Below are 21,513 nucleotides of genomic sequence, written 5' to 3' on the forward strand. Positions count from 1 at the left end.
TATATTTATATTATATAAAATTCGTATAACTTCGTAGTAGACCGAATAATAAGAGTATTTCAATCGTTATAAGAATCGTATATTCAATGCATTTGCAGAAATCATCACAAAGACTAAGATGCAGTCGGGTTACTATATTAATGTTAATTTATTCATTTTTATCGAATAGTGCAAAAAAAAAACCACTGCAAGGTTCAGATATACGATTATTGCAGCTATTAGCGGCTATAATCAAATCTTTAGAATAATTGATTGAATTGATATATCTTTGATGAACGAGTATTGTACAAGTATATGACGCGATGATATAGTATATATATAGCTCTGCTGTAGGTTTATATAAGTAATGTGGAATTTAAAATGTTCACATGGTTTACTGTTAAGCGAGTTCGGCTTAAAGATGATCAGATAATACGCCGTAACAGTATATATATTTTTATGACAACGATGCGGGCGTTCAACTCTCCGCAAATTATGATGAAAAAACCTGTGTCAATACAATACGAGAACACAATTATTTTGTTTTTCTGAAGACAAAACAAAATTGTTTTATTAATAATAATATTATAATAAAAATAGTTTATTTTTTTTATATTTTTTTAATCAAAAAAAGACGTATTTTATTTTTGTTTTATTATTTATCTATTTTATTGTCTACATAGCGTGCCCATACAGTTTTACTACATTATATTTATTTTTATAAGTAATTTATAAGTATATTCGTTTTAATGTTATTTTGTATGCTGCACATAATATTATAGATACATATAGTCGTAAGTTTACACGCCAATGAAGACAAGTTAAATATATTCCGGAACACAACGGTGACTATAAAATAAATTCTTCGACGACTACAAGAACGTTATAAAATGTTTATCTCCAGATTTATAGATGTAATCTTATTAGAACATTTCTAATTCCAAACAACCATATAATAATCGTATACAAGACATCACAAACGTTTGATTGTATAATAAATAAAAAAAAAAATAATTATTAAAATATTATCATACATCTCATTTTGAACACACACACACACATCCAATTGTTTTTGTACACTGAATGAACATTGTACTCGGCTGAAGAATAATAAAACAATCGTCCATCATCTTTTCGCGACACCGCAACTACATGAGATAGCAGGTCAGCCATCCAAGAACCAAATTGACGACAGCGCATTCCAACACGTGTTATACCTACAGGAGGGCCTACCATTGTGATGGGCGTGAACGCACAATGATGATAATAATAACAATAACAATAATAGCGTTAAACTCACGACGTTCATTTTTATCGTAATACGACCCAATTACGCGTGGCGACGACGTCGGAGACAATCTCATAGCAGCACGCCCGATCGCGTGTCCAACAGTTTGTCATGACAGTGTGATCGTCCGATATCTAGTTGCATGCTCAAGCGATTCGCCCCCGTTATAGTCAATCGAAATACCGAATGTGTTTCTCTCCTTATGCTAAAACTACATTATTATTATTATCTTTTTTTTTCCACAAACGTTTACGTACCAACACGTAGTATAAATATGTGAATCAAAACCCAGATATAGAAAGCAGTAATTTTTCAATAACGACTGCGCACGCATAAGTACTCGTACATTGTACTAAACCGTGGTTTTATTATTACTTTTTTCCGTAAAATTATAATATGTACAAGCGAAAACCCTGACCTACTACAATCTACGATTTGGTGGCCATTTTTTCTATACCACACGGAGAAAATACATACTTTTGATTATGTTCTAAACTCGTACGTATGTATATGGTATATAAACATATATATGTATGTGTGTTATCGTAGACGCGCGTCGTATAATATAATCATTGAGTTGGCAAAACGTTACAACATTTTCATTCTGCAAACGAATTTCAAAAGTTAATGATACGGCAAAACACACGTGGTAGATAATTATTTTACTACCTATACACGCATAAATGTATAAATATATACATTCACACGCGATAAACTTTATTATGTCGGTGTGCAAATCGCTTTATAAAGTGCTTGTGTACGGTATAATACATCTTTGAACGGTAAGCGCGGCGCGTTATCCGTAATAAACTAATAACTACTAGACGCATTTCAAGTGTGTCTATGTGAGTTCGTCAATGATTTATTTCTACATACAAATAACTTAATAAATTTAATAAATCCAGCTATAAATCACGATTTTGAAATATTAATAGCTTTCTCACTGGCGTTCGTATAATATACGGATACACATATTATGTTATCTTTATTTAACTTCATGTTACTACAGCCAATAGCGAAAACACTGTGATCCGGTAAATTTAAATTTAAAATAATGTACATTTTTGAACAATATTTTTTATGTTAGAACAATATTTTATCTTCATTTGTTTCTAAAACGTCTTGATCAACGAAATCAAAAAACAAACAAAATAATTATGTGTAGCGTTACGTTATATTATGTAAGAGTAACTGGTATAATCCCTATAAACAATTGATTATGTCGCACAGGTTATACATTTGTACGCAGATGGTACATGTAACATAAACGCGATGAAAACAATGCTATTTATATATATACATATTATTCGAACATTATTTATTACAGAATCTTGTATTATACAAGGTATAATGTGTTTTTAACTGTTGAATCTAAAATCGATTGGATATACTTTATTTTGGTAATGATTTTATAAATGGTAATAATAATACGATATCGCTATATCCTTGAGTTTTATTAAGCCATGGTACTTCACTCTCAAATATTGTTAAATATATTTTATTTTAGTTTAAAATCAACTATCATATAAGTTATGATTTTTTAAATCAATCGAAGTTGGTCAATCATTTAATTCGGTGTAATATACTTTTTAAAAATATTAAAGAAAACGAGTAGGTCAACAGATGGACAATATACATATATATTATATATGTAAATTCGATTTCCTCAACAACTAATTTGTACAACAGTAACACGGGAAATATATTTCGGACCGATTGAAACTATAGTTAGAGATTAGAAATCGACATTGATAATTTTATTTTAGTTATAAATGTAGGTTTTAATGCAACTCGAAATAGAAAATTATTTTACCCGATGAAAAAACAATGTCATTGAATAAACAGGTTGAAAAAAAAAATTAGAAAAAAAACCGAAACATTCATAGTGTTTTATAGACGGCTTTGTAGTTTTGTCTGCGTTTATATTAAAATACAATCTCTATTCGTTATTATCTATGCGCGTACCTACCTTTATTTGACCCGTTATTGATTTGAGGATAAGCCCGTCATCACCGTAACCGAACGAGTGAAAGGCCGTTTCATTCTTATACTAAACTACGCTGCGCCTCTATGCATTTTGGAAAATGTCAATAGAAGTTCGCTATGCAACGACAAAGGTGCGGCTCTAATACACTACGTACGCATAAACGAGTTACGTTATTTTTTAACTAGAAATTTTCTCTACCTCAAATTTTCACGAACATTTTTTATTTAATGATCCATAGTAAGCTATCAACATATAAAAACGCATGATTTACAAAGGTAGGCGTTGGCGTATACTTGAACATATAATATATACGTGCCTACTAATACTTTTATACTTATAACATTTACATTTTACCGAAGATATTATCAAATAGAAAATGAAACGAGTTTAATTCATAACTACGTACCATGATCACGCATGTTTTTATATTGGTATACATTTACTAGACGCTTCGATCGATATACACTATGCATCACATAATGTACTCATACATAACATTATATAAATGCGTATTTGATTAAAAAGGATTTGAAAGCATATTTTAATGAGTTCACGCGCCCATTGTCATTAACACTAAATCATCAAATAACAACATACTAACACAGCAGTTACTACCAATTTTAGTTAATTATTGAATATAGATAAAATTATGGACACTAATACTCGAACGCGTGCGCAAGAATTCGCGATTGAAAATCAAGCAGTATTAAATATAGGTTTTACTGTACATAACGATGACGGGTGAAAATTATAATTGCGCGCACACGTTTAAAACCATTATTGTTGACAATACACCATTGTTTTATCGTTTATTTCAATTAGGTAGTAATTTATTATTAATAAAATTATCATGACGGACGAAATGTGTACATATTACACGGGTCAACACATATTTTGGTGCCGGGGTTTTTTTAACTGAATTTCAGCTGCTGAACCCAAATATGGCATTTATTTTTGGCTATCAGCTCTTGTTTTTGAGATATACAGTATAGATAGAAAAAAAATTGATTGTGTGATTGAAATCAGCACACCAAGTTATAATCGGTAAAAAAAATACAGGCACCAAAAAAAAATTTTTTTTGTTGTGTTGTGTTATACACGGATCGGATTTTATAGAATTTTCCATTCGTATGCGGCCCAAAAAGAATAATTGTACTACTGTTCGCAAGTTATACACCACCAACACTTGTATATTAGCGTTAATTTTAAGCATACGAGTATATTGTACCGGTCCTCGTATACACGTCCGAACAGCATGTACACCGTAAATACATCGTATCTTCACGTCATATACAAGCATTACCGACATTTAATTATTTTCGATTTTTATTAATTAATTGCACATGCACATGTGTCAAAATGTATGTGTACCGACGGCTACAGCGTTTTCACTTTCTCACGAATTCCTCTTGTATTATTACGGTGCGTGTAAACAACCCTCGGGGCGAACCAGACGTATGGTACACGGCGAAACCACTTTCGCGTTCGTCGTTCGGTCATCGGTATTATAATTATTTATTATTACGGTACTAACGCGGCGTTCTAATATTTATATACAGACATGTATTATGCATATGCGAATTATGTTCAACGTGAACCGGTTGTTATATTTTCTTACCATACGACCGTAAAGATAGATTAACGGTTTTTGTCGGCAACGATCAAAATTATACAGTAGTCGTACACGCGGCAAGAATAAACAAATCAATGGAAATGGTTCAGCTTAACGTTTGCAATAATTGGGTTTTTTTTTTTTTTTTATTTTTTTTTTTAAGATTCATGGCGGATATTATAGTAATCCAATTTTAATATAAATTTAAAATATTACGAGGCCAATGCTACTCGAAATGAAACGCAAAACTGAATTCGATAATCCAGTTTTGAATTATATTAATGTTTCTTTCGGAAAATATTATTATTAACGTCCTTAATAGCCCATAATAAATATGTATCAATTGTTATTTCTGTATTTTATTTTTATAGAAAATGCAATAATTAAAATATGGCAGAACCAATTTAGATAGCCGGAGAAAACGTGAATAAAACACAGCAATTTTCAATTTGTTAAACTAAAGGAAATTAATCAATATAAAATAAATTATATACATTATTTTTATTTATTTATTTATTTTTTTTTCTAATACATTTATATTTTATAATATATACTAGGTGTATCATAAATAACATTTCGATACATTTAAAATATGATTTCAAGTACAAATAAAGTCAATCGTGTAAACATCACAATGTTCTAATACGATATGCATGTATGTAGTTGCACACATTCCGTTGGAAACAGTGAAAGTCCACAGGCCCTACCGATTGTTTCGTGTCTTCGACCGGTAATGAACTCAACGTAGGTTTCGAATGCCCTTGTTTAGAATGGAAAATTGAGAAAGCTGAGTAATGGGTAGTACTACCACGTTCGATTATCTCGCCAAAATCGACAAAAAATCAAATAGATAGTATGACCATCGTAGATCAAAAGTATCAAATTTCACTAAAATATTGCAACACAGCGTCATGTTTCCGTGATAATTATAAAATATGGAAAATAATCATATATGTTTAGTTTTCCAACATAGAACTTTCGAAAAAAAAACTATTAAGTTGGAAAGAAAAAAAATTTAGTTTAAAATTTAAAATTAATTAGAAAATATGTAAGTTGAAAAATCTGAATGTTTATAAAACTCAAATCAAAGAAATAGTAGAACATAATAATATTCCGATAGTTTGAATATTTCTGAAAACTTATGTAGTTATCATAAATTAGTGAATGATCATTATCGCAAATAATTAACAACACAACGTGTAATCGTTTAGTCAATAACTACAGACCACCGACTTTAGACTTTAATAAAACAACATTTAATAATTATAGAAATCATGGTGCATACAAATGTTATATTCTATAAATATCAACGATAACATCAAATTAACTGTCTTACTGTAAAGAGTTTAAAAAAATAAAACAATACATAATTCTGTCAGTCCAGTTTTTCAGACTTATCGATTTAGAAAAATTAGAAGAAAAAAGGTAAAAACTCTTCAAAAGCGTAATATTACAGTATAATAATACATAATATCTCTATACAACACTAAAAAATATTTTTGTTGACAAGTAGGTATTTAATATTATTTTAAAAAATGTTGTGTTCCCGGCTCACAAAAAACTCCTATATATTCATTATTGTACTGTACATATATTATTGCGAATCAAAACAAATCATACAAGAGTTTTTTTAATACCTCGTAGGCACTTTCTAAAGTAAAAAGGGGAAAATTGGAAAAAACAAGTAAGAACCGATAACTGAGGTTACAGCGGAGTACTTATGCGAATGTCGACACGGAGTAAAAAAAAAAAAAAAAAAAACACACACACACACGGCGTGTAGAAAATCAATCATAACGCGATGGGCATTATTATTGAACATCTGATATACCCGCGCACAAATTAAATCGATAAACACGGCAATATCACGGTTATTGAAGGTTATACAGACGATTTCGTGTCATTTTTTTCCACGCGCGTTGCCCATATAAGTATCGTCTGTAAATACGACATATTTCGCAGCGGAAACACACAAGTGTATACGGCTTAACAATAATAAAATATGCGCATCGTATTCGAACGCGAGTTTTAATGAATTAAGTCGTGGTACGCTCTCAAACGTTTATATTATGACGACGATCGGTTACAACCATTATGCGACCAAATGTAACGAGCCGTGGGACGCGCGTGAACCGTCTACGCGGCAGGTACGTATATTATAATTATAGGAGGCATGCTGCGCAGACACTGTACACTTGTGTTGTTTTTGGGCGCGAACAGAACTAGCCGGCCGGTTGCGAACCTTGTAGATTTTTTGATTTTTTTTTTTTATATACATCGGAACAACGATTTCTCGCCGAGAGGAAACGCTCGTTTTCTAAACAATTTAATGAACGGTTGCGGCGGCCACGCGCTCGTATACACATATGTGCAACGTAAGTAAAACGTAATAATAACAATATTATGCACATGTACGTCAACAATAATAACGCGGTATCGGACGAATATCATGTTCGACGATGTGAACTTGTATCATTGCGCGTGGATTCCGCGGTGGAAGCGCCCAGCAAAACGCGATGAAAATCAATTTGTACCCGAGTAAACGTTATATTTTCTCCGTCCGCCCAACTCATTGTCGATCGCGACGATATGCGGATATTGGTCGTTATCGGTTGCAATCACAGGTGCTGATGCCGTTCAAATTTCGACCGTCCGTGTCGAAACACTTCACGTAGCGATACCATGGTGATTCGAGTAGTGATCGAATGCCGTAAGCGATATTTAAATAATTTTTTTCGTTGCATCGGATACCATGGTATTTAAGCGATCCTGTACTTCTTGAGTATTCAAATATAAGACATGTTAAAAATCGTAATTGTATTTTGCTTCGATCCAATCGTCTTGAAAAGAATGCCCGATCACAGAGAAGAATGTACGTTCTTATACAGTTCGAATTTTTATAAAATCATTTTGATTGCATTACGATTGACTTGAACAAATTGGCCAGTTAGTGGAGGAGAGAAATTCGGTAGAAGGCTATGAGACCGATCCTAACACTGATCACAGGTGTACGCACACGATAGCGTACATACATACAAACCAGGGGCATGTTTATGAGTAGGGCGCCTATAAAATGTAAATTGTAGAAGTTCATATTATCAATGTTTTATGAATTATTAATTTAAAATTGTTCGCGCTTATAGTGTAACTATTAATTTTTTATTATTATGTAGGTATTATATTTCATCAATTTTATAAACAAAAAATAGTAATTATATAGTAAAAATTGAAATAATTTACTGAAATTCTAATTTTTGCCTTTAATTGGTTGAATTGTGAAATTTTGTTTAGAGGAAATTCTCTAACTCAGCAAAAAAAAAAAAAAAAATACGCCCCTGTACAAGACGTACCACTACCAAGTAAATAATGTAAACCTACTGTTGATAAAACATCAATAACAAAATAAAAAAAAATATTGCATTATTCGTTAAGCAATACTGATGGAATTGCAAATTATATACTTCGAATCTTATAGAAGAGCTAATTTGGGTCTTACGACGTTTTACATCACAGGTGAAGCTCAACTATCGGTAGTTGATTTATCTATTTTATTCCTTTAGTATAATTTTAGATACTTAAAAACTTGTGGTAATAATAAACAAATATTATTGAAACGTATTTTAATGGCTGTATTACTCGTATAGTATTCGAGTAGTATTTTTGCAGTTCATAATTGTACTTATGAATATTATGTTTGACAACACCGCTTTGCGTACGCATTTCCTCCCCGAAATTGGTGTTGCGGAGCTGCAACGATAACGAGGCCAATTTTTTTTTTTTAAATACAAACAATACACTAACGTATACACAACAAACACTTGTTCTTCGTCCTCTTTGTACTCGCGCGTGTTCAGTTACGACGATGACGACGACGACTTAGTGCCATAACGGTTGTTCACGTATGTACCTAAAGCATTACCATCGTCACCGCTTCCACTCATTATATTATTACCGTAATCGCGCGGATTTTATTCGATTATTCCCTTCGTTTAGCTGCATCGGTCGACTGCGCCAACAGCAACAGTAGCAACTCGACGGATGGTTTTCTACAATCGCCGTAGTTATTAGACAATAATCCACAACACGATCGTCGCACATTGATCGGTTGCCGTGTAGTAAATCGACTAACGATATTGTTAAAACGTATCCGGACGATTTCTCGTATAACATATAGGTTTCAGCGGATTGTCTCCGCGAATAGGTCATTGTTCAATATCAAAATGCACACACGTAGAACTCGGTGAACGCACGTTACGGCGGCAATCGTCAATATTATGTTACTGTACATCGGCGTACGTGCATTAAAGCGCGGAATCGTGTCCGACGGTTTAAAATCCACAAAATTGTTCCGATCGTTATTCAATCATACGCGGAGCCGTGCACATTGTTGTTACAATGTAACATACGGTTCGCCGTCGACCCATCTTCGAGTATTATATACTCTACAACTCGGTATAAACATTCCGTCGTCGTATTGATTCGTGTATTGGGTAACACATAGTTCCACCAGTGTGCGTGCGTATTATTATTTTTATTATTGTGTTACGTTGTTTTCGACTGACCGAACAAAAGTATATACACACACACACACACACGTATGTATGTATGTATGTATGTATGTATGTATATATATTACGAAGCATTATCAAACACCAACGTTGTGCGGTCGAACGGGATATGGACGTGTATAGTAAATGTAAGTACACGTTTAGACACTATGTATACGTGTACGCGTTTATGTGTCCGTTTTGCGTTGCACTGGTCGCGTCTATCGGAAGGATATAAAAACCCGTTACGTTATAGTTCACTACAAAATATTTAGACGTATCTAGATGTATAACAAAGCGTACGTATAGAACTATGACACATGTTTTATTTTTAAATTTAAACGAATCATTATAATAAAATCGTATGTACCTGATAATCTGTGCAAGTGTACTAAGCGAGTAAGTTTTCGCGGATCGTTCGGTAAACGGTCCATTGGACGCCCGATCAACCAACTCCATATGCGTACGTCACACATTACCGTACGTAAAATTAAAATTTCTATCGCATAACCAACCGTTCGAACGGCCGCGCGTATGCAATAATATATTACTGTATACAGAGTAATTAATTAGTATAATAAATAAGCAGTGTATCTGGCCAACCCATCATGTGCAGCCGAAGTACGTCGCTGCAAAGATATAGGTTACTCGTTTTGACCATTTCGCGTGTGCGTATAATATTATGTAATACTTTATGCTACTTTTTACTCATAAAGGTGTGTCCGTGGGCCATGTTTACTTGCCGACTTTTTTTTACCAAACTATCTTGATCCTGGCGGGCTCGGTTCATTATACAAAGTGAAAATATACATTTAAAATATGATATCGCTAGAACCATTTGTAATACAAAAAGTATTTATTTTTAAAACTGTACATATTTATCAAACTCGATGCGTATCACTGGGAATACTTTTGGCGATCGGTCAAATTTTCTATGCGAAAAAAAAAATCTCCGGTCGCAATAACATGATATTCAAGTTAAACGGGAGAAATATATTTTTAGAACAATAGTTTACATAGATTTCGACGATATTCATACATTAGGTTGTATAACAGATACATAGTTGTGTGAATCCTACTATATAGTTAGTTATTAATTCAATCACGTACAATAAATTATTGATAAAAGTTTAAGTAATAGTCAAATATATTATTCATGTTTACCCGATTACAAGTATTTTTGATGCTAAAGCAGATATTTAAAAAAAAAAAAATTTCAGTTCATAATTAATAACTGTATAAATATTTGCTCCTAAGTTTACAACAATTTGCTTATTATATTTGCCGCGATAACTGGGATCGCACTGTAATATATTATATTGAATTTTATCAAGTTAAATTATAGGTCACTACAGGAAATCCATCAGAAAGTGAATCATCTTAACCTCTTTTCGCGTTACACTACAATTTGAAAGATATCGCGGGAATAATAAATATACCAATAACAACCACGTTTGTAAAAGGGTAAATAATGGTTGTTAATTTCGGTATATTTGCCAGACATGAAATGCAAAAAATGCCTTGACACGACTACCAGGGCAGTTCGAATTATTCAATGATACTAAGCCAATATTACCATGATTATTTCTTATAAAAATTGTTCCATTCAATACACGCGTATCTGTACATGTATACTATGTCGTCGAATCGCGATCACTGCTAGTTTTATTTGCAAGTATTTTTCTTCTTTTTATTATTATTATTATTATGTATAACGCGTCTATACGTATAATAATCGTACCGATTACATTTTTAGAATTTCCGAGTGACTTTCGCTCGTTCGTTTCGATGATGATTGCGATTGGAAATTCGAAATTCAGACGTGAAATGTGCCGCGACCAACGACTAAACTACATTTTATTCTCGCTTTATATATAGGTTATTGTATTTAATACATCTGTATATGTGTAATAAACGTATTATATATACATGCGTGTGTGTGTGTGTGATCTAACGTTGCATTTTGAAACAAATCTTTGTTTATGGTTTTATCGTTATTCAGAAACATTAGGCAGTTCAACACACGCAGTAGCTTTAGCTATCTTGAAACGTGTATGTTTATTATACCACGTCGGATGAAAGTGTGTATGGAGGTTGCTCCGTCCGAAAACCTCTGTAGATATACAAAATATTGTATCGTTGTCGCGATATGAAAGTGATAATCCAATTAAACAGCAGAAAAAACAAGAATGCTATATAATAATATGTATACGCTGCGGTTCGCTCGCACTCTGCTTGTGTTCGCGGTGTGCGATAAATCAAAAAGTTTCTTAAGGTTTTATTATTATAATATTATACGACAGTTCGGCCTTATAAAAACGAACCTGATCATCTTAACTGAAAACATTCTACGGCACATAAACTCGTTACAAATTCTTTTAAACGTCGCTGGAGCAACATGTACAAAAAGAAAAACAATTGTGATTAAGACGCTAGTGTTACTTTATTTCTATCTTAACTTTACAAAAGACAGAATTTGGTTTCGAAATATTCTACGTATAGATATAATATGTACATGGTCTTTAGAATCTGACGATGAAATAATATACGTTACAAATTGCTTTTTAACTTATATCTTTAGCAGTTTTATATCATCTCTTAAAATTTTAAGTATTGTGTACCAACATCTAATTTACACTTGTAATTGAGCATCTAATTCTAAATGGCTTTTTATTATCTACGACAGCATATAAACATTTTTCAAACGAATGCTAACATTTAAAATGTTTGTTTTGTTATATATAATGAGTTTTTAAAACTTGTTCCATATGCAATTTAAAAAAAAAATCACTCAAATAAATGTATTTACGAGTATATACTTCATCACCATTATAAAGTAATAAATAATAATCTAAGAGACATCATAAAGTAAATTAAATTACTTTGAACATAAATAGTTTTGAATATTAAGAAATTTTCAATTTTAAATATATTTTCAGAGTTAAAATTTAAAATTTATTTACATAGTTGATAGAGTAATAAGCGATAGTGTAGTAATTTGCGATAATTTATTAGTATTATTATGTTGTTATCGACAAAAAAGAATTCCAATCGGTCACGGCCGTGTCCGAGAAACATAGTAAACATCTAAAAAATTCGTAATGTTCCGGACAAAAGATTAAAGTATCCTCTTCTTATAAAAAGAGGGGATCATCAATTTCCCCCAATACCAACATTCTTTTACGGATTTTGACCTGAAAAACAAATAATTCACAATTTTCTATGATATACATTTTGGTACAGAGCAATGGTACCATATTTTATCCAGATTATATATATGAATCCACCGAACAAAAAAATAGAAAACTTTTTATAAAATTCAATTTTACAGGTAAATTAAATATTTAAACAGTTATCAGCTATAAATTAAAAATATTGATCACTGCATTTAAATGATTATAATTAAAATAAATACATTATATATAATATATGTCATCTGATAAATTTGATGTTTGGATATAGTTTTTTGGATACGAATTACGCTACATTTAAAAATTTAGAAATTTCAATATAGTTATACAGTTAATTAGTTATACATTTGACGGTTCTATGCTAGGTTTCACGTTATTTAACTTTTTTGTTCTTGCGATTTTTCGCATTATACTCCCAATGCGAACCACCAAAATCCCACGTATGTTATCTTATGGCACTGTCGAAAAAAAAATACAACGTAATAGACCGCTCTTTTATACCGGAAACGGTAAAACAAAAAACAAAATCCATTTTCAGTGAAAGCCCCTTTAGTGGATTTTATTTAAAATGTTTTTTTCTCAAGTCGGTTCACACACACACGAATAAAATTTTGATAAGCACATTTATTACGTTTTTCTTAAAAATTGTACGATTAATTGTTGGTTAATAATTTTACTATGCGCATAACAATTAAAAACGAAGAACACATTTTCGAGTAATTAATTTCAGCTTGATGTAAATCACACTTTCACCGCAATAACCGTCACGTAATGTCGCTCTGATTACGACGCGCACCAATACCACCATTGGTTTGTGTCATCAAAAGAATGTTTTTTGTTTTATTATTTCATACGAAAATTTACATCCGTAAATACAAAACCATTCAAGGCATACGGATATGATAACAAGCACAATATTACACGCATCCACGTGTTTATCAGTTTATTTTACCGGACCATTGCATTTTTGCAAAATGTGCATGACAACGAAAAATACAATATTGTTCCACCTCGACCAAAAAGCATAAGAATTCCAACACATTTAACCTCCTAACGCGTATCACATATTATACCTTTTTTGAAAAGAAAACCAACTTCACGATGGGTAAGGAATTTTTAAAACCATGGATACCGTCTATTACCCACACACATACGCGGAACACGTAAAATAATACCTGTGCGCAAATAACGCAAGTAAGTATGAATGCGCACGGATTTGGTTATTCCGCACGCTATATTGTCCAAGAAAATAAAACGAAATATCACATACTGCAGAAGAGACTGCGTATCATTATGACACGCGAACGCACCGGTTTTCCTTGTGCACGAAAGTTATATATGTAAATTCCAAGGCTCTAGTGTAATGGATCCGTGAAATATGTATTATCAATGGAATCGAATGCGTGTACCGTACACTCACGATTACACGCTCAGGTGTGCGCACACAACAGCACTACACAACTAATTTAACCTTCCAGTTTTGTCCAATGCAAGATTTGAAAAAACACGCGCGCGTTACCCTTTTCGTTTACACGACCGTGTTGTCAAGTGGCAAAACTATATGGGCGCACCATCGGTATAATAGGTACCTACTCCGGTAAGTACAACACAATTACCGTAAAGTAAATAATTATTATCATAATAATAATAACGTACGGAATATGTAATACGATTTTGGCATTTGATGAATCGTGAAATATTATTACTCGTTTGTATTGTAATACGTTTGAAAATATTTACAAAACGTATGCGTGAAAAAAAAAAAAAAAAAAAAAACGTCCTTGTGGCGAAAAACGCGTACGGATAAAGCGTGCGCAGCACATGCATAATATTATAATCGACGTGTAACTCGTCGACTCGGATACACAATTATTCATTAACGACATTGCGTAAAAACGATAAAAAATAATTCATAAGATCGCGTTGTTACCACATATCCATATCGTGCTATCCCGAGCGCGGGGAGATAATCCACGGTAATTGGATATCTTAATGTCCAATCGAATAAACTGAAATTACACTGCTGCGATGTTATCATTTGAATGTAACGAGTTGCCGTATTATGACCAACGCTGTACAGAATTGTGCAGCGTACAGCGTAAATCCGTGCTTTCATTTTCGATTATTATTGCCGGGGTGCCACACGATTATTACCAATATTATGTGTTGCAAAACCGAACAGTTCTCATGATGGTGAGCTCCGCTGCAGCTGCGCAATAATACACCGATAATCCGACCAGGCCAATACTGGGTACGGTTTAGCCGCGGATCACACGTACACGATATATACTAATAAGACATGCGTTTCCATACTCCGCGTACACATGTGCACATTGCACAACGTGCGTGTGCACGTGCATACGCGTAGAGATTATAGAGAGAAAAAAACGAACTTGTTCGAAATACTAATAATCGGTTTTGCAGTGCTCGTAAGTGGTTATTGTCAAAGATATACGACTATTTCTTATTTTGGAAATCCGTGCCGACGGGTGGTACGGTCCGCGGCAGATACCTGTTAAGTGTATATAGAACGATTATGAAATTGCTAAATAATTACGTCTACCTATAGAGAGCGATCCGGGTGGAAACGCGATCGTTTCTAAAAACAAACCTGAAATACATATTATGTATATTCCACGGCGACCGCGTAATAGCCACGCGGTGAGTACAAAATGCGCAGAACTGTTTCCTCCCTGAGGCGGCCGCGTCGACCATATATGTACACATAATCAGGCGCGGATACAAGGGGGGACTATGGGGGCTGAAGCCTCCCTTAGACATTATGGATAACCATATAAGACGTAGTTACTTAAAATATTTAAAAAATTAAACGTAAAAAAGACTGTACAAATTGACATGCACTACGAATTATAGCAGTAATTCACTTTACTAGCCTCGCCCATTTTTTTCATTTCTAGATTCGCACTTGCACACAACAATAATAATTTCTTAAGTAACGAAATATTCGCCATGTTCCATCAACCTTATGTATAATATAAATAATATATTACTAGCATTGATTAAACGCTGCAGTCGTTCTCTCATCGTAGTCACCGCCGGCGGACCCGTGGGATTTAACGACGGAGGCTTGTGACGCGTTTCGCCTGGATGTAAGACCAAGTACACACACAAAAATATAAATCGCTTAGGTTCGTTAACAGACGGAAATAAATACTATGCGCGTTACTGCACCCGAACCAGGGGTCACACGGCATCGAGCAAAGACGTAGTAGTCGTCGTTGTTGTTATTTAGACCTTGAAACCGCACTTAATACGGATACTGGCTGTACAGCCCACCGATCGAAATGCGTACCTGCTGTCTCGGGCAGGATTCATCAGGAGAATCGCACACTTGGAATATTACGTTCTGTGCGTATGGTACCGCTACCCCCGACGTGAAGAGAAGTGTACGAGAATATAATGTGAAATACCTAACTAATACCTGTACATGCAAACGGCAACGATGGACAGAGTTCGAGTGAGGTTTTTTTTTTTTTTTTTGATTGATGAGTTAACCCCCAAGTCATTCGGTTGATTAATGACGTTTTCCCTACGGGCCGAAAAAAATTATGAACGACAAGGAGTCAACGACGGCAGCTTCACAAATTAAGCTGCTCTATGAGCGCAATACGTACAGTATATGAATACTCACGTCATTCCAAAACAACGATTAGTAATTATATTATTATAACGTTGCCACTGATGACGGAGGTATTTTAATTGTTTTTCATTTTTGAAATTTCCACTTAAGGTCAGGAATTAGTCACTCATTTGTTTTAATGCGTTTGCCATAATGATTTGGAATCACAAAGTCGTGTCAGCTTCATCACACGAGAAAAAATGATGAAAAAATATACTGTAGAAAAACACTGAATTCAAAAAATATTTTGATTCTAATTAAGGGAATAGAATTTGTTTATTTTTAATATCGGCTTAAAAGAAAAAAAGAAACCATAACTCATACAAATGTAGATAGCACAACAATATATTATGTATTGTCACAATGACTACTAAAATTATGTCGGTTTTTACGCAGTGTCTTGAACATAGCTCGGAGGATCAATTGTAATTCAATTGTTATTCATTATACCATTGATTATATATAGTACTATCTATAATCAATGATTATACTATTATATGAGTAAAGACCAATCAGCAATCAAATCCTATTAAATTTAAAATTATGTATGAAGGCGTTATCTCATTGCAGTTTATGTATTGTTTGTTAACGGAATAGCTAATCATACAAATTAAATTCTAAATTAATGAAGCCACGTATAAGTAATTAGTTAAATTCATCGCTATTTTTATTGGTTAACTTATGTACACGTGCGTGAATATATAAGTAACTTATTTCACTGAAATCCGGTTTTCGCACAAATTTTAACCAATGATAAAAAAACACGAAATTAAGTAGGTATTTTATCTTATTATTTTGTATGTTTAAAAGTAATAATATTTGAAACAATATAACTAATTGTTAAACAAAATTATTAAATTTATATTTTGAATTTTACTCCAAATGTATATTATACTTAGGATTTCTGACATTTTTTGTGTAACTTATGAATGCTATTACCTGCGTTATATTTTTGTTAGATAAAATGTGAACATTTTGCATTTTCATGAAACTAATGTTCTTCAAACTATATGTATAAAGCTAAATAACATTAAGTTATTTAAAGAATCTTCTTTTTTTTTTGTTGGTTATCACGATAAAATGTCTACTTTAACATTTTAATGTATATTTGAACGCATATACATTTCAATGTTTCACTTCACAAGCAAATCATATAATCTTTAAAACATTTAACTTATATACTATTAATTTAGTTCAATACACGAAGTTGAATATAATTATGTTTAAGGCTAACTTATACCAATATACTGTACAATAATATGTACCTACATTCGGTTTTTTTAATTGAGATATTTTAAACCTTCACCATTCGAAATAATATCTATATAAAGAACGGTCAATCCTCCTTATAGGTAAGATAATTTCAATGTTATAAACAGTTCAATGCAACCAAATGATATAAATATATAACTCTGACCAGTAACCATTAAATAATAATTATATGCCTACCGAAAGACACTAATGGCATATTCTTATGGAAACATTTTCAATAGTTCGTATTATTATTATAAATATGGTTGAATTTTGAGAATAACTAAATTAATATAACATTTATGTTACTCAATCATGGACGATAAAAAAGGAACATGAAATATTTTAAAATATCAAATTTTATAAAAAAAATTCACGATATCAAATCAGATATCATAGACGATTGTCATTAAACTTGAAGAAATGGGAACAAGGCAAACCACTATTGAAATAATAATTAATAATGATAAACTTCAAACAACTTATATTATTGAAGAACATAAAATGGAATTTTAAAACTGTAGTAAAAATGATTAAGAAAATGTTGTGATCAACAATTATGAGTAAACAAATAAATGAAACAATTATTATTGTTTGCTTTACTCGTTGACCCACAATTTGTCCTAGTATATTAAAAAAATAATTGACACAATACTTAAACGTAATAAAAATTAACAGAACGAATCGCAAAATAATATTTCTTTGAATTATATCAGTTGTTTTGATGTTATATTCTTTTGTTTTTAGATAAAATACAAAACGGTGAGTACAATTACAAATAAAAAAAAAAAAGGAAAAGGAAAAAAGAAGACATTACTAAATTCAGTTAAAATAGGAAATGCAAGATTGGCTCGTGTTATGGAATAATGAATCCGTTATATTATTCGTTTCCCCGGGGTGCTTAATATGAACAAAATATATAATGTAAGTCGACTAACTACTGCAAACAATGCATGTGGGTCGTTTTCAATCGACTTCATTCATGCGTTCAATAGTTTTAACAATGCATGGTTTTATGTGTCGAAAAAATAACATAACATAGAATAAAAAAAAAAAACGGCCGTTGGAAACCACCTAACTAAAGTGACCCACCCGAGTACACACGCCTAATATTTACTATCTACATACTAAGTGCACCGAACTGTAGATGGCAATACGTTTATTTATACCGCTATAAATATAATTACAATAATATTTGAATAAATCAACGTTCTATAGTTTTATTAATGTGGTAAATAAATTATCAATAACATATGTTGTTTTACACAATCTTTATAATAAACTCTAAGTTTTTTGCCTTTCGAAATGAAATTACCGACAGCGGCACTTATGTTTTAATAGAGAGTACAATGGATGATTTGGAGAACACGCCGACGTCACTAACATGTTCAATGGGCGAGTTAAGTCACGCGTTCAAGATGTACTTATGTGTGTGTATATATACATAAATATACACGAACAGAAAATATGGGAATGAATTAATAATTTACTTTTATATTTGTGATTTTCAAATTATATGTTTGTCAAATTATAATCATAGTAATTCAAAAATACTTGAAACAACAATAGTTTTAAAAATTTGAGACACCAAGTAAGCCTTTACTATACAGGACATTGTTATTACTCATAGGATGATAAGTGAAAAATATTTCTAACGTTAAAATGTCAAATTTTTATAAATAGCTAATAACCCTTCATTTCAGTACAAAAAAAAAAAACCAAGTATTAAGTTATATAATTTATCTATAATTTATATTTATTAATAAATAATAAGTCTATTAAACTATTACTTAATTTCAAATCTTCCAAAAAATAACCAAATTTAATAAGCTACAACATTTTATTTAATAATAAAATATACAATTAATATTATATTTAAAGCATTGAAAATATTTTAAAATAATGACCATGTGTCATTCACTATTCAATTTATCAAAATACCTTTTTTCGCATGCAAATATTCCATTATATTTTTAGAGCGATTGTAAAAACAAAATAATATTATTATTTTTTAAGTACACTAACCATGAACTAAACAATTTAAATATTGATACAAATAACCTTAAGTATTAAAGTACTCAAAATCAAACTTATCATTCAACTAAAAATGCATTAACTATTTTTTCCGAAGACGTTTAAGTGTCGTAAAAATATTTCTTACATTTCTATTCAAATTATATAAGGCAATATGAAAATTCAACTTGAATTCCTCTATAAATCGCGGTGAACATCTATTTTATTTTCAAGCTATAAATAATAGAGATTACATATATATACTATGCATAGACATTGCATTATAACATATATAATTTTAGATACTAATAACTCTTTTTTAAGAAATTATGACTGAGGAGTCTTCTTGTATAAAAAAACGTATTTCGTAGTAATAGTTTAAACAAAATATTATAACGAAACTAAACCAAACGACATAGGGGTACATAATAATAATTAATTAATAAGTAAAATTATTCACAAAACAACAAAATAATATTTTAAAAATACAATCATTGCAAAACATGTTCACGTACTGAATCGATTAGTATATAAACTATATTGTTTAGGGAATCATTTATAAAGACATTAGCTACTTGCGTTGCATAATTTTTTTTTTTTTATGTCATACGTTTCAATCAAACTATACACAGTATGCTAACTTTTTATCACGCCTTTTCTGTTTCACACAATGGGCTTATGACAAAATATAAATTATATTAACAATTCTCAGTCAATAAATATTTATTTCCAAAACAAGATGTTTGTAGCAACAAGATTTTGGTACACCGATGAAAATTTTCGAAATATTAATTAACCAAATTAGTACCGACTTCGAAACGATAATATATATGGAAAATTAACGAACAAAAATATTATTATACTCGACAAAAATGATTGATACACTGATTTATAACAGCCATTAATGTTGTAATTGCAACAGTCGTAAATCGCTGCAGAAACTACAAGTACATCAAAAATTTTAGATACCCGTGCTGTTAAATAGTGTGTAATTAGAAGCGTCTGTGGGCCATTGATCTGTTTCCGTGACGGAGTCGTACTGAAACCCGACGGAAACGTAATGGTTTTGCCGTGGTTGGCAACAATATTCCACGAATACGGTTTTTCTGTCCGTGGGAACGTATCAACTACGTATAACATGATATTTCCGAGTCGCAACATGGCGTCCCTCGCCGCGGACGGGGGCGTGTAAACAACAAGACGCGTGTACGAAGAAATGCCACTTACGTTTATCCCTCAGGGTGAATATCCTTGATGGCCGCCGGAGCAGGGAGTGCAGTGCAGGCAGACAAATATGTACGGGGAGCGGGCGGGTGTAGGTGCACACGTTGCGGACAACTGCGCCGTAGAAAAAAAAAAAAAAATCTCGTGTAGACAAGACGGGAAAAATAACGAGAAAAAGAACGACGATCGACAAACACATAAGCGTTATTGGAATATTTGATAGCACTGTGTGAAACACACGGTGTGCGTGTGTGCGTGTCGGGAAACGGACGCGCGACGACGGGGAAAAAAAAAAAACCGCACACGCGCAACGCACACGCACGAGTGTACCGCTAACCGGTGCCGCGAAATGACTGATACGTGCCACGAGGTCTTCGGCGGAGACTGAACCGAAGCGAGTTGCCAGCAGCGCGCAGGAATCCGAGCGAACAGGTGTCTTCTCATAACCGTAAAAACCTTCTTTTGCCCCCACCACGACGACCGATGCCGCAGCGGCCCGGGGCCACGCGCACGCACTACCACGGCCGCCGCGGTGTCGTCGTCTTCGCGTCGAATATTATTTATCGTAGTACGTACGATGGAACGTTGCACCGGATACGCGGGTGACATAATTCGATCGTCGTACCCGGGAGTGGGGATACGAATATTTTTGATTTTAGCCTCTCCGCACCGTTGCGATATTCCACCGCTGTCCCGTCGCGGAGAAAAAAAAAAAAAAAATCTTAACCGTCGATCGATCGTATGTTGCTGTAAATCGGTATCTTCTAATTTTCCTGCAGTG

At 32.6% G+C, this 21,513-nt stretch overlaps 1 protein-coding gene across 2 annotated transcripts in view; it reads right to left on the reverse strand.

Annotated features, from left to right (window-relative positions):
• LOC112689330 overlaps positions 1 to 21,131 on the reverse strand; it is a 55,523-nt gene extending 34,392 nt beyond the window's left edge. The window contains exon 1 of one of the 2 annotated variants that reach the window (XR_003149118.1): positions 20,736 to 21,130. The gene's annotated coding sequence lies outside the window, so the exon portion shown is untranslated. Of the gene's footprint in view, positions 1 to 20,735 lie in introns of both variants that reach the window. The other variant, XM_025562980.1, reaches the window with a different exon arrangement.
• Between the last annotated feature and the right edge of the window lie 382 nt (positions 21,132 to 21,513).

Source organism: Sipha flava, unplaced genomic scaffold (assembly GCF_003268045.1).
Source record: "Sipha flava isolate LNK unplaced genomic scaffold, YSA_version1 43_pilon_pilon, whole genome shotgun sequence".
Taxonomy (NCBI): domain Eukaryota; kingdom Metazoa; phylum Arthropoda; class Insecta; order Hemiptera; family Aphididae; genus Sipha; species Sipha flava.